Source organism: Galeopterus variegatus, unplaced genomic scaffold (assembly GCF_000696425.1).
Source record: "Galeopterus variegatus unplaced genomic scaffold, G_variegatus-3.0.2 Scaffold4572, whole genome shotgun sequence".
NCBI classification, from domain to species: domain Eukaryota; kingdom Metazoa; phylum Chordata; class Mammalia; order Dermoptera; family Cynocephalidae; genus Galeopterus; species Galeopterus variegatus.
In genome coordinates, this window is record NW_007730683.1 from 116,492 (window position 1) to 130,788 (window position 14,297).

The window sequence follows — 14,297 nt, forward strand, 5'->3', positions numbered from 1 at the left end:
CGGGCGCAGGTAACAGCAGTGAAGCGCCACCTCCGCTGCCCCCCAAGTCCCCCAGCTTCCACGCGCCGCCGCAGAAGCCCAGCGTGCAGGCCTTGCCCGCGCCGCCGCCCGCCCTTCCGGGGTCGCCGACGTTCCTGCAGAAGAAGAGGCACGGCCGAGGCCCAGGTAAGCCGCCGCCCGGGGATGCCGCGCTGGCTGGATCGGGCCACCGCATCGGGGTCATCTGACTGTTGTCAGCAATCAGGGCAGTGCTCGGGATCAAGCAAGAGGCCTGCAAAGCCACTTGGGAAGACCTTCTGATTCTATTTTAGACCAGAGCTACTCAGTGCCCTTGTAGAGCAGGCTTAAAACCTCGTTGTTTTTTTTGCAACTTTATTGTTGGAAGTATTCATTTCAGAGACCAAACCAAGGGTGAGGGAGGCCGGGAGACTTGCCCAGAATCACACTGTCAGCAAGCATGGGATTCTGGCCTTGACCCCCTTGCCATCACTTGCTGTGTGACCCTGGGCAACCATCTAGCCTCTCTGGGCTTCCTTCTCGTCATCTGTAAAATATGAACAGATAGCAGCAATTCCTACCTGTCCAGGTTGTTGTGAGGCTTGAGTGAGTCCCTCTGTGTAAGGTCCTGGAGCCGGGCCTGGCAACAGTGAGCTCTCGAGAAGGGTTATGGATTCTTCCTATCACCCTTCCCACCCCAACTCCTCTCCCCGTGGTGGAGGGGGCTGTTTTGCTTGTTTCCCAAACCAGTCTCCTGTTTAATCCAGTCTTGGGTTGGATTATTCCAGTCTAGATCCCAGCCAGAATCTTCTCCGGCCCTCAGTAGATGGATTCGCATTCTCCCTTGTTTTTGACAGTTTCTTCAACTGAATCAAAAAAACTGGGGCCTATGTTTTGAGCCAAATATTATTAATAATCCCTTCCCATATTCAGCACCGACGATGTTGAATCGAGTGCACGTGCCCTGTGCCTGGTTTCCCTGTTCCCTATGGAGTGAAGCTTCCTTCACCTTTAGTGCCCTTCTGAACGGCGAGCACACCCTCCCATACACACACACACACACACACACACACACACACACGGCATCCATGCACACACTCACAAACACACACACACACATGGCATCCATGCACACACTAACACACGCACTCACAAATACACATTCACACATACACTCCTTGTTCTTTCAGAAAGTCTTGATGCAGAAAGTTTTTTAAATGTATTGCCTTGAATTAAAATAATACAAGCTTGTTGTAGAGCAAATAAAAAGAAATTGAAATCACCCATAATGAGATCACCCAGAGATGAAAACTGCCATTTGGATATGTTTCCTTCATTTTTTTTTTTTTCTGAATATATGTACGTGTTTACATGGTTAATACCATTTTCTACATACAGCTTTACATTCTGTTTTTATTTAATATTATATTAAAAGCAATTTTGTCAAATCGTTAAAATTTCTTTATAAGTATATTAATACAATAATCAGTATATTCCGTATTCCTAGTGTGAGGTATCTAAGTTGAGTCCGTTTTGTTATCGTTCTATTTCAAGAAGTACTTTTATAGAAATTTTAGTCTACGTTTTGGATATTTTTTGCCTCTCCATCACAAGAGAGAATGTTTTTTTATTCATTCTTTCAACTGACTTGTCACCATGAAACTCGGCATTTGTCCTGGTGAGCCCCTTCTGATATTTGTGATTTTCAAATGTTCGCAATGTGGTGGAAAAACAATTCTCTGGATTCAGAGGAGTCTCATTTCAAATCCTGGGTTCTCCACCCACTCCTGTGTGACCTTGTGCCAGGTGGATTTTACGCTAACCTTCTTGATGTTTTTTATTTGCCGAATGGGAATAAACACACCATTCACATAGGGTTGTTGTGAATATTAGAAGAGACAATGTGGATAAGGGGCTTGCGTGTAGCTGGGGCTCCAGCAGCGTTTTTTCCTTTCCTTCTCTCTCACCACGCGAGGGGCAGCTCCTCATCCAGAAGAGGGTTGGCAGCGCCTTTAGCCCTTGGCTCCTTTAGTCTGCTCCTGGGAGCAAGTGAATCCCAACACCTAGGAAGGGAAGACCAGAAAGAGGGAGGCAGGAGGATAGGGGACATTGGGGGATGCTAAGGGGTGCGGAGGAGCTCAGATGCAGTGGCAGTGGGGAGCTATAGCCAGGCAGGCCAGGACTGCAGGCTTCTCTGTCCTCCTCTTCGTGCCTTTGGACATGAAACTTGGTTTGTCCATGTACAAAATGAGGGTACTTTCTGCTTCAGCCCGACTTGGGGGATAGAGAAAGAGATTGTCATTGTGAACATCTTGGCACAGATAATAGCAGTGTCATTGTCATCATTTCAAGAAGCAGAGTGATGTTTGCAGTGTTGCTTAAGAAATCGGCAACAGTGGAATACCTGCACCAGTGTGCCAAGACAGCAGGTTATCGATTGCCAAAGGAGTCAGACAGGAAAGTGTTGGCAGAGGAGAGCATGAGCCCCACACAGACATGATCAGGGTGGGCTTGAGGAAGTAGGTTGGATTTGAGTTGTGCTCAATGGGCAAGAAGGATTTAGATTGGAAGGAGAAATGTGGGTTTGCAATGCAGGAGAGCCAGTGTGAGCAGAAACACAGGGGAGGAACCAGCCCCTGCCAGCTTGTTCTCCCGGCCTCCCTCGGGTCCTCGCCTCCAGATAGCCCTTTCTGTTCATAGGACTCTGCAGTGCTTCCCTTTCTTTGGGCTGTACCATGTGATGATAAGGGCTGTCACCATCATTAATATTACTGCTGCAACTAACATTTATTGAGCACTTAACAACCCGGGTCCTCGCCTCCAGATAGCCCTTTCTGTTCATAGGACTCTGCAGTGCTTCCCTTTCTTTGGGCTGTACCATGTGATGATGAGGGCTGTCACCATCATTAATATTACTGCTGCAACTAACATTTATTGAGCACTTAACAACCCTAGGAGGTATGTGTACTGTTCTCATTCCCATTTTACATAATGGAGCCTGCAGAGGCTATGTTACTTATTCCAGTGGGAGAACTGTGATTCAGTCCCAAGCAGGTTGGCTCCAGAGGTCGCTCTTTTACTCACTACATAATATTACATCCAAAGATCTAAGTACCTAACCTCTCACATAAGATTATAGCATTCACCGTCCCCATGCCTGTGTCTGAATGCACCATCATCTTCTCTCTAAGGGACCGGTGGGGGAAAGCTAAATCCACCCCCGGCACCCCCCGCAAGATCACCCACCACAGAGCTTTCAAGCAAGAGCCAGCAGGCCCCAGCCTGGACCCCAACCCAGCAAGCTGGAGGCCAGCTGCGAAACGGAAGCCTGCACATCATCGGTAAGTGGGGTGCGCCATCAGCCGAGCTGGCTGCGACAAGGAAGTGATTTCTCCTGGCCCCTGGAGAGAGCTTGCCAGCAGCCCACAGTGCTGTCATTTCAGGTGCATGCTTCTCAAAAGAACAGGGAGCTCACTTTAGCATAGGACTGCCTTCAGGTTCTGTTAAATAGGGTTTTTCTCAAGGCTTTCTGGGTGGTTCCAAGACACACTCTCTAGCCTTCTGATTCAGATTAGAGGAAGAGAAGAAAACCAACATTTAAGCTGTGTGTGTGTGTGTGTGCATGTGTGTCCATAGAGAAATGCATCAGCCTGAAAGACTAGATTGATTTGGAACAGGGGAGGGAACAGACAGAAGGCCCGTCAGGCAGGGGAACAATTAGAGCAAAAATATGGAGGTAAGAAGGAAAGGCATCTGGGGTCAGATGTGAGACCACAAAACCTTTGGATGCCTTCTGTGTGCTGGGCTACTGTCAGACACAAGGCCCAGATCACAAAGCAGGGACTCAGCCTGTGAAAAGGCCACAAGACCCCTCCTCTCCTGCCATCAGGAGTGCAGAGAAGAGCCTGTTTGCTCCAGGGAGTCCAGGTCCCACACTGGACACAGGCTGTGCTCCTTCCATCAGTCAAGCTGAGGATCCTTTTCGACCCACCCCTCCCTTCCCCCAAAGCCCTCCCCAGGAGCACAGCAGGTGCTTTAGGCTGCTGGGACTTCACCGCTCCCTTTTGGTACCAGGTTCCCCACCTCCAACTCTGGACTGGGATGGCCCTCCCTGCACCACTGCCACCCCATCAACAGCTTCCCTAAGATGCAGTACATCGGGGCAGGCGATGGGGAGTGACTATGGATTTTGCTTTTCCTCCTTCCCCTTTTCCCAGCCAACCAGTAATACTTGAGAGGCGGATGGCCGGCTTAGTGGAAATATCCTGCCATTAACACCCTTGCACTAAGCGGGCAAACAGAAAACAGTGTATTCAGTCAGAGTAAACTGTGTGCTCCAGGAAATGATCAAAACTTGGGTCATGACAGTAACCTGAGTAAACTTTACCATTTCCCATGTGTGCAGATGATTTTGAGTCTAAATTCACGTTCCATTCTGTGGAAGATTTTCCGCCTCCGGATGAATATAAGCCATGCCAGAAGATTTACCCCAGCAAGATCCCCAGAAGTAAGTACCACCTGGAGAAGACTCCTGGCTTTTCCTGAGCCTCCAAAATTAGGTGCAGGATGTTCATTGATTGGTCACAGACTGTTTAAAGGATGACATGATTTCACTGTACTACTGCACAGATGCGGTGCTGTGCACTCTTCTGGGTGTTTTGGAATACTTATTTGTCCGGATGTTAAGAATTCGCTTAGAAACTTTTTACAGGATACCAGGGTTAATTATTTGGCACCAGATTTGGATGCCTACATTTACCTCTCATCCCTCCCTTCTCTAGGGCTTTTGACTAGGGCACTAAATACCCCAAAATAACAGGGAAATGGGATACAAGAGCTTTGCATTAATAGATGAGGAAGAACCTGAAAATCCCCAATTCGGAACTCTGTTAAACTGTGAAATGGAGAATGTCCTTAGGTCCGTGGTTCTCAACCTTGGCTACACATTAGAATGACCTAGAATCCTGAAGGCCAGGCTGCATCTAGACCAACTAGTCAGAAGATCCTGGGTGGGACCAGGATCTTGAAAGCTGCCAGGTGATTCCAATGTACAGCCAATGAGAGCCTGCCTCCTCCTGATTAAATTGTGCCATCAGGCTCCAAGAGAGGCCTTACCTCGGCTTACCTGTTCAGCCTTAAGAGTAGAAGGGGAAGAGGCTGACTGGCCAGCCCCTCAGAGTCAAAATAGCTGGGAGGCTGAAGAAAAAAGGGCGGGTGTTGTCCACACAATGCAGCTGCCCGCAAGTTAACATGAGCCAGCTCTTGTCCAGTACTGGGCCTGTCAGGTTGGGCAGGTGCCAGTAAGAAGGGGCAGAGCCAACAACAGTCTGGGGTGAGGGTTGGATGTGTTCCAACCCCACAACCTAAGTAAGACCCCCAGTCCCAGATGCCTGTGGACCCTAATGGAAAACCATCGGTGTCAAGGGTTAGCCCAAAACCAGGTGTCAGGAACCAGGCTCTTTGACCTTCTCCCTTCAGAGGGACCTTGGGGAAGTCCCCTCTGTAGGACAAAGCTTTCCGCAGAGCAGAGGGAACGCAGCCTGCTGTCTGCTCAGGGCAGAGATCCTCTCAAGATCAGCCTGGGCAGATCTTTCTCTGCTGGCCTGTGGGACTGCACATTTAGAGAGCAGTGAGCTTGCATGCTCTCTTAATAATATGTAAATATCACTTCTCTGAGAGAGAGCAAAAGGAAGAGGGAGAGAAATCACACCACCTCAGGGTTCAGTAGGCCATGAAGACACAGCAATGGGAGAAGACAGGTGTCGGTCTCACCTTCCAGCTCAGCTCAGCAAATGCGCAGGTACCACTGTGCACCAGGCACCCCCGGAGGCTGCAGGTACCCACCGTGCACACTCCAGAGACAAAATGGCTGTGATGCAATGAGAGTGTCTTAGTCGATGACTGTTTAGAGTGCTGGGGGCACTACAGCGGGCACGGGGGTGGGAGAAGGCGCTAGAGAGAGGGTCACATTTCCATGTGAGTAGGGAGGCAGTCGAGGCAGAGCATAGCACGAACCCAGGAGAGAGCATGATCGTGCTGGGTATATTGAAGAACCATAAGTCCCACACAGGAAAAGGTGTATCAGGACACAGGGGGCCTGGCTGGGATAACACTGCACAGGCTGCCAGAAGTGTTAGGCTGGGGGTGGGGGTATCAATAAATAACACCCCTCTCCCCATCTTGTGAAATAGTTACAGGAGTCAGACAGATGAAGACCTGAGTGTCCGTGTTCTTATTGGAGCACAGGGCTTAGGTGTTCAGAATTAGGCTCACTCACTCCCCCAGGCAGGGTGACTTACACATGAGGAAACTGAGGCAGCCCCCCTCCCCACATTCACAGACCCTGTCTCACAGAACTTTCCACATGGCCAGGAGAGCAGAGTGGAATACCCTCCCATCGACAGGCAGCCAGGCTTCAGAGAGGACCTAGAAGGGGCCAGGCAGCACATGCTAGAGATAAGTGTGCCTTGTCCCTTGTGAGACATTAGAACTTGAGTCTGTGAGCAGGGGAAAAACTGTCAGTAAGAATACTTAATGACCACAGTCCCAGCACAATAACTGATGCTGTTGTGGACCACCTCGTATGTGCCTATTTCTGCTCCAGGTGCTTTCCTTACCTCATCATTCGTCCTAATGCAGAGAGTTTACAGATAGGGGAAAGGAGGCCCAGAGAGGCCAAGTGACTTGCCTAAAGCCTCACAGCAAATTGAAGCCAGAGCCAAGAATTTCTAACCCAGGTTGGTCTGAGCCAGACCCAATGCTGCATCCCCTCTGCCACAGTGAACTCTGAGAAGGGATGTGATTAGATTTAGGTGGTGTGATGGGAGGAGATAGAGGCCAGGGTCAGGGAACCCATTAGGAGGCTATTATGAGTCTATGGAAGGGGGATGATTGGGGTTGTGCTCAGAGTAGTCAGGGTTTGGGGATCCAGGCCACGAGAGGAACAAGGGAAGTGGGGGAGCCAAGGTCCCCCAAGTACCTGCCATGGGCCTGGGTGGATGATGTGGCACCAAGAAGGAGCTGGAGGGGAGGTGGATTCAGGAGGAGGCAATGAGATTCCTGTCATGGTGAGCTGAAGAGCCTGGAGGGCTGCAAGGGGGAGGTGTCCTGGGGCTGGGAGGGGTCAGGGACCACAGGTCTGGGACTGAGGTCTGGGTCAGGTCAAGTGTGAGGACTAGATATGCCAGTCATTAGTTTGGAGATGGAAATAAACACCAGGGAAGGACATGTCCACGAGGTTTGGTGAAATAAGCGTATCCATGTGGCCAGGAAGATATAGCTGCTAATGAACAGGGTTAACTTGGTATCTCCCAGAGATCCAGGACCAGGAGGCATTTAATAAATATTTGACCCCATGATCCAGACAGGCAGCTGAGGGGGAAGAAGGGAATTCCTTTTACTATGCTGTCACGAAGTTATAAATCAAGAATAAGCAGTCTTTAATTTATTCAGTATACTTATTTGTGGTGTTGAAATAACTGCACTCTTGGAAAATGCACACCTACGAATCACAGTTACTGGCTCATTCAGGCTCATTTCCTTCCCCTAAGCTGGGGTTTGCTGGCTAGTCACCTTCATGCCACAAATCCTACTGCTCTGTTACACAAACTTGGCCTCTGGAGGCTTTTCAGTTGGTGACCCCTATCCTAAACCTGAGGTCAGCAAACGTTTTCTGTAAAGGGCCAGAGAATAAATATTTGAGGCTCTGCAGATCTCTAGCGCAACTACTCAGTTCTGCTCTTTTAACACAAAAGCAGCCACAGATGATACATAAATGAATGGGCATGGCTGTGTTCCAATAAAACTTTATTTACAAAAACAAGTGCAGGCTGGATTTGGTCTTCAGGCTATATTTTGCTGATCTGCCCTAAACCATTCTAGAAAAGCACATTCTTAAAAACCTCTTTCTGCTGTACAGCCTTTCTCAGTAACATGCTGTGGGGGGTCCATCAATCTTCAGATTCAGTAAATTCTAAAGTTACCTGCACTTTGAGCACATAGCATACAGCCTCAGCCCTGAGAAGAAAAGCTATCCCCGACAGCCCCGCACAGCTTGCCAGGAGGGCGCAGTTGGCAGTCTGTGCACCAAAAATCATCTCCCGATGTTTAGGAAGGAGCAGGGGGGGAAAAAACTGTTAATGAACTGCCATCCTACAGACTGGAAAGGGCAATTGCAGTTTCAAAAATAAGATCCTGTTTTAGATTGATGTGGCATTAGCGCACGTGAGATACTTCAGTAGCCTCCTAGTGGAATTAAGTGAGCATGTTCCTGCCACCCTGTGAGCCATAACACAGAACCTTGATAATGACATTAGTGTGAGTCAGATGTGGGTATGCCTGTCCCATTACATCTAGCCTTACAGCTTTCCCCTGGCTCACCACTGACTGGTTCCCCAAGACTGGAGCTCTTCATGGCCGGGGAGACAGCGCTGGTGCTGTCAGATGAGTGTGTTCTCACGCTCTGCCTCGGCAGTGCTTGCACTCTCCTTCGCACTCACACACTCACACTCACACACTCACAGCAAATACCCTAATGCTTAGTGCTCCCCGTACCCATCTTCACTACCTCCGCTCCGCAGGTATTAGCTGCTTTCTTTCCTTGGTAGAATGATTTTGTCTAATTTTTTAAAATGTTTTTAAAATGCATAAGTCAAAGAAGCCAGACACAGAAGGCCACATATTGTATGATTCTATTGCATATAAATATCCAAAACAGGCAAATTCAGGAAAGTGGATTAGTGGTTGCCAGGGACTGGGTGGAAAAGGACTGGTGAGTGACTACTGAGGGTGTGTGGTTTCTTTTTGGGGTGATGGAAATGTTTGGAACTAGACAGCAGTGATGGCTACACACACTGTGGATGTTCTCAGTGTCATTAATGGTAAATTTTATGTTACGTGTATTTACCACAATAAAAAGAAAGTGGAAAAAACTCAGTAGGACTCTTTGGGAAAAAATGCATAGGTCACAGATATTTATCAACATAATGAAAGAGGGCTACACACACTGTGGATGTTCTCAGTGTCATTAATGGTAAATTTTATGTTACGTGTATTTACCACAATAAAAAGAAAGTGGAAAAAACTCTTTCAGTAGGACTCTTTGGGAAAAAATGCATAGGTCACAGATATTTATCAACATAATGAAAGAGTAGAAAGAGTGAAGTCATCATCCCATGAAAAGATACTCACTGAGGCCCTAACCCACTGGAGAGATTGGATAAAGGATGTCCTCACAGGCCCTCAAGTTCACACTGTGGTGGAGGAAGGGGGGACAGACGCCCAGCCATGCCGTGTCAGCCTGGCGTGCCCGCAAAACCATCCTCGCCACAGCCAGCTCAGTGGGGAGGTGGCTGGTTTCAGGCATGTTTGTTTCCATCTCAAATCCTAGACAACTCTTCATTTCCCTCTTGCCCCAGCCCCTCGCAACCGCCCTTCTACTTTCTGTCTCTATGATTTTCTCAGTGGAATTATACAATACGTATCTGCCTTTCTGAGACTGGCTTATTTTACGTAGTATAACGTCCTCAAGGTTCATCCGTGTTGTAGCATGTGTCGGAATTTACTTCCTTTTTAAGGCTGAACTGGAAAAAGATATAAGGCTTGCTTGGTTTACAAGTGACAAAAAAATTAGGTTGGAAGCCAGCTTGGCCCCCAGGCGTCTGCTTCTTCAGCCCAAGCACGGACTTTCTTCTTTAAGCCCCGCAGCTCAGAGAAGTCTTTCATGTCAGGGCTGCTCTGTAGCCAGCAACTCCTTCAACTTCTTTTGTTATCCACAGCTATGTGAATGGTGGCAGGGGGCATCTGTTTACAGCAGACAGCAGCAATGTTCACTGTCCGCTCTGTAAGCATGGTAAGTGCTTGAGATTGGGTAGAAATGTAAATAATAATTCTTACTGTAAGTTGCAGTAGCAGAAGTTTGAAAACCACTGTTTTGGTGAATCTGAAATACCTTTCTGTGGGGAAACAGCCCATGTGAAGGACTATTTCAGCAGAATGGCCCTACTCTTTGAATTGTAAGAGATTTTAGTGGGATTTCATAAGGGAAAATCCACCACTACTCCTGGCTTCCCAGGACACTCCATTATCTCTGAACCTGCAGCAGTGTTGTAATATCTACCAAACATCTCCCTTGGCCTGCCCTGGTTCCTGAGCCATCTGTCTTCTCTTCTGGCAAACAGTGCCTTCAGTGGCTCTCACCTGCTCTCTCGCGAGCCGTGTCCACCCAGGCCTTCTCCCCTCCATGCCATCGCAAGAGCTCTTTTCAAGGCCACCAGGGGCCCTCCACATTGCCATCCACTGGTGAGAGGTGCTGGCCGCATCCACCTCCTGCCCCTCTCTCCTCCCTCTGCTGCACGCAGGCTGCTTCTCATTTTTTGTTACACCAAAAACCCCACAGCCCTCTTTGACTTCTCTTCTACTCCCATATTCTGGCTTATCAGTAAGCTCTGGGGTGTCTTTCTTTGAAATGCTTCTGGAATCCAATCTCTCTCATCTCTTCTGCCACTCCCACCCTGGCCCAAGCCACTGTCATTTCCCACCCAAATGGCTGCAGGAATTGCCAACAGGCTCCCTGCTTCACACTGCAGCCCTAGTGATTTGCCTGAAGCCCAAGTCCAGTCCCAGCACCCTCTGCTCAGAATCTTCCACTGAGTTCTAGTCTCCTGTGGAGACACCTCCAATGTAAGAACAGGAAAGGCCCTTTGAGGTCACCCAGCCCAACTCCTTCACGTGCCGCTGCAGAAACCTGCCCTGTTCACAGCTGGTGGCAGAGCTGGGGCTGGGCTCAAGGGCCTTTGCTTCGCGTCCTGTGTGCTTTGACCACATTGGGCTGCCTCTTCACTCCAGTGCCAGGCTGGACCTTAGCTTGGACTGACCATGTTGGCCCAGAGCTGAGTTAGGTCTGCTGCTCACAGGAGCCTGTCTTTTTCCAAACCTACCTTACCAGCCCCCAGGAATTGCACTCCAGGGCTGGCGGGCATTCTGGGGAGGTGCTCGAGAGACCCTGCTTTAATGGCCAGCCAAGTCTGTAAATGCTTTCTGGACATTCTTCGAGTCCTGCGATATTCATCCTCTTGTTGTTTGACTACAAAATGGATTTTTTTTTTTCTGATGTGAAAATATCTCCATGCCTGGAAAAAGATATAAGGCTTGCTTGGTTTACAAGTGACAAAAAAATTAGGTTGGAAGCCAGCTTGGCCCCCAGGCGTCTGCTTCTTCAGCCCAAGCACGGACTTTCTTCTTTAAGCCCCGCAGCTCAGAGAAGTCTTTCATGTCAGGGCTGCTCTGTAGCCAGCAACTCCTTCAACTTCTTTTGTTATCCACAGCTATGTGAATGGTGGCAGGGGGCATCTGTTTACAGCAGACAGCAGCAATGTTCACTGTCCGCTCTGTAAGCATGGTAAGTGCTTGAGATTGGGTAGAAATGTAAATAATAATTCTTACTGTAAGTTGCAGTAGCAGAAGTTTGAAAACCACTGTTTTGGTGAATCTGAAATACCTTTCTGTGGGGAAACAGCCCATGTGAAGGACTATTTCAGCAGAATGGCCCTACTCTTTGAATTGTAAGAGATTTTAGTGGGATTTCATAAGGGAAAATCCTTTTAAGGAGATATTTGGATTAAAACCCTAAGTCCCAGCTACTCACTTTAGCAGCAGTGAAATTTCTTTTACTTGAATATATGCAGAGTTTGCCTGTTTTATGAAGAAACTGATTCTCCTTTAAACTCTCTGCTATTATTTCCAGTCATATTTATGGGAATTGCATACCTTAGTACAGCCTGTTTCATTGCCCAGTTGTTCTCAAATCGGGGCTGTTTTGCTCTGCAGGACATTAGGCAATGTCTGCAGTCATTTTTTGACTGTTACAAGTGAGCATGGGCATGGGGCGAGGCTGTGCTACTGGCATGTAGTGAGTAGTGCCCAGGGATGCTTTCAAACATCCTGCAGCCCACAGGACAGCCCCACAACAAAGAACGGTCCAGCCCAAAATGTCAATAAAGCTGAAGTTGTGAAACCCTGGCCTAGACGGTTTTCTGGAGTGCACCAGAGTTCCTTAAATCTCAGAACTGTAATTTCCAAGGCTATCCTCCCTCATGGAATTCAGTCAGGGGCTGTATATCATTGTCTTTTTCTTTTTACTCAGTTTGTGAGCTGGCTAAGAATCTTATACTCTGTATGTCTTTGGCTCCAAAACATCTTTATTCTAGAACAAATACACTCATTAACTTAAAAAATGTTTTAATGAAAATGTTACCGCCCATTTGATCAATGTTTTATAAGCTTCAGAGACCCTTCTACATGATAGTTTATTTAACAACTATATCTTCCTTTGAAAGATTCTTATGATAACTTACATGAGGGTACTTCAAAATGTTCATGGAAAGATTTATATTATCCTTTAATTTTATTTTTCCATGGTCTTTTTAAAGTACCCTTGTATATGTTTACTGTAGAAAACTTGAAAAGTATTTTTAAGAGATTTTTTTTTTTGAAATGGTGATTCTACCACCCAGGAGGAAACATTTTAGCATATTATTTATGTTTTTTGGTGCATTTTAAAAATAGTTGAGATCATTCTATTTATACAGTTTGAAATGGTGATTCTACCACCCAGGAGGAAACATTTTAGTATATTATTTATGTTTTTTGGTGCATTTTAAAAATAGTTGAGATCATTCTATTTATACAGTTTCACCTCCCCAAAGCCAGTCTTTGTAAACATTCAAACAGCTGCTTAGACCTCTATCATATGATACTGAACCCTAGATTACCTAAAAACTTGTTGAACACAGGTTATCGGTTTTTCACTGTTATCAATAAGCTGTGATGAGCATTTCTGCTTTTCACGTTGCTCTTTAAGTAGGACTGCAACCTGGATTGTTCGGGGGGGCGTTGGGACATGGTTATTTAATTCCTAGCTCATGGCAGAAGCAGGACAGAAAAGTCTTGTACCAAATGAAACAGAGAAGGAGACACTATTTGGAACACCCAGCTGAAGGGAGAGTTCTGTAAGACTTGGAACTGTGGATTTAAAACTTGAATAGACCAACCACAGCATATATCTGTATACATACAGATATATGTAAGTAAATGCCAAAAAGAAAAAATAAAACCTGGAGAGATAAAAACCAAACTTTTAGCTGCGGTGACTCCGGGATAGAAAATTGGGATTTGGGAGAGACACAGGCAGAAAAGAGGCATTTGGGGTTTTTATTTTTTTCTTCATAATCTTCTTCTGTATTCTTTGCATTCTTAATTATGAGAATATATTCATATGTAACTTGTGTGATATTTAAACACAATTTATTTTACAGAATGAGTTGGATCTTCATGGAACAGAAGCGTGGTTTGCATTAGCAGATACTTACCTTTTACTCCTTTTTTTATCTGATGCTAGCATGGAGCTTGGCACGTGGTGGGTAATGGACCCATGAGTATGCTTGGAAATGGTGGATGTTTTGAGTAAGGAACTCTGACGTACTTTTAGCTGATAGGCCTTAATAGTCTGTTCTCCTTGCAGCATGTCAGGCGTGACTCCTCTGTATCCACGTCTGTGACATGGAAGGTGGCGGTTGGAAACACATGGTCTAGGGCCAGGAGCCTGAGGGTTTCGGGTTGCCGGCTCACGTTACCCTCAGGTCCTCTGCTGCTGCTGCCGCCATAAGTACTGGTTTAGCAAAGTGTCTCCATGAAGCGTGCACAGCTGGTCCCTGGGCCAGTAGATGTGAGGTGGTTCTTGTTTCTTTCAGGCCGTACACCTGGTCCCTGGCTCCAGGCCGAGGTCGCCGGGCAGAGCCCTGATGACATCAAAGGCAGAAATTCTCAGGTAAACCCTTCCTTAACTTTCTGTGTGTAAAATCAGGAATTCTCTTCAGGGGCCCACAAATGTTGGGGATGTGCGTTCTCTTTAACAGCTTAACATTCTTCCTCAGACTTTCCCTCAGAGAAAGCCCTTTGATGTACCCTGTCAAGCTGGAATGAAACACTCATAATTCTAAAATCTGAAGGGTGAAGGGGGTTTCCCGGGAATCACCACCACATGCAAAAGCAAGTTGAGCAACTCAGAATCATTCTGCGACAGTCATCCTGATCACTCCCCATTTTTCCCTGGTTATGATGGCTGAAGAAGCCTGTGAGAAAAACTCTATGACATTTATATAACATCACTCAGTGTTCTCTCCCATCCATAGGATTACATGGTTTCTTTCTGCACCCTTGGGATGTTTTTTCCCCATCAATATTATAATTAGTTTTGGCAAAAATTAAATCACAATTTAAGTCCTGGTGGCTATAGGGAATTG

At 47.0% G+C, this 14,297-nt stretch overlaps 1 long non-coding RNA gene across 1 annotated transcript in view; it reads left to right on the forward strand.

The window, feature by feature from the left end:
* Positions 1–6: 6 nt before the first annotated feature.
* LOC103603362 overlaps positions 7–14,297 on the forward strand; it is a 27,562-nt gene continuing 13,271 nt past the window's right edge. Inside the window, exons 1-4 of the long non-coding RNA XR_551610.1 lie at positions 7–165; positions 3,189–3,338; positions 4,403–4,504; positions 13,746–13,822. This is a non-coding gene — a long non-coding RNA (uncharacterized LOC103603362). The remainder of the gene's footprint in view (positions 166–3,188; positions 3,339–4,402; positions 4,505–13,745; positions 13,823–14,297) is intronic.